We start from the raw sequence: 364 nt of genomic DNA, 5'->3' as shown, positions 1-364 counted from the left end.
CTCAATCTCTAATGGATGAGACCCTTGGTGTTCTTGTTCAAGGGCAAGAAGAGATGAAAAGGGATGTGCAAAATTTCATGGATGCCTTGGATGCGGTAACAAATCAATTAGCCTCCCAATGCTTGAACACTCAAGGAACTACCATGGCTACATGTGGAGAATCAAATGAAGAACATAGCATGAAGGAGAGATTGGAAACTCCGGTGGGAAATGAGGGAAGTTGCTTTGTATTAGAACAATTGGAGGAAGCTTTAATTGTTGAAGACAAGGAAGAAGTGGTAGAAGACTTAGGAGATGTGGAGCCTCCATGGGAACATAGAGTTGAAGAAAACCCCTCCAAGATGATTGAAATTGATGCTAGGGT

This window comes from Arachis duranensis, chromosome 3 (genome assembly GCF_000817695.3).
Source record: "Arachis duranensis cultivar V14167 chromosome 3, aradu.V14167.gnm2.J7QH, whole genome shotgun sequence".
NCBI lineage: Eukaryota > Viridiplantae > Streptophyta > Magnoliopsida > Fabales > Fabaceae > Arachis > Arachis duranensis.
Note: the sequence above shows the minus strand (reverse complement) of the source record.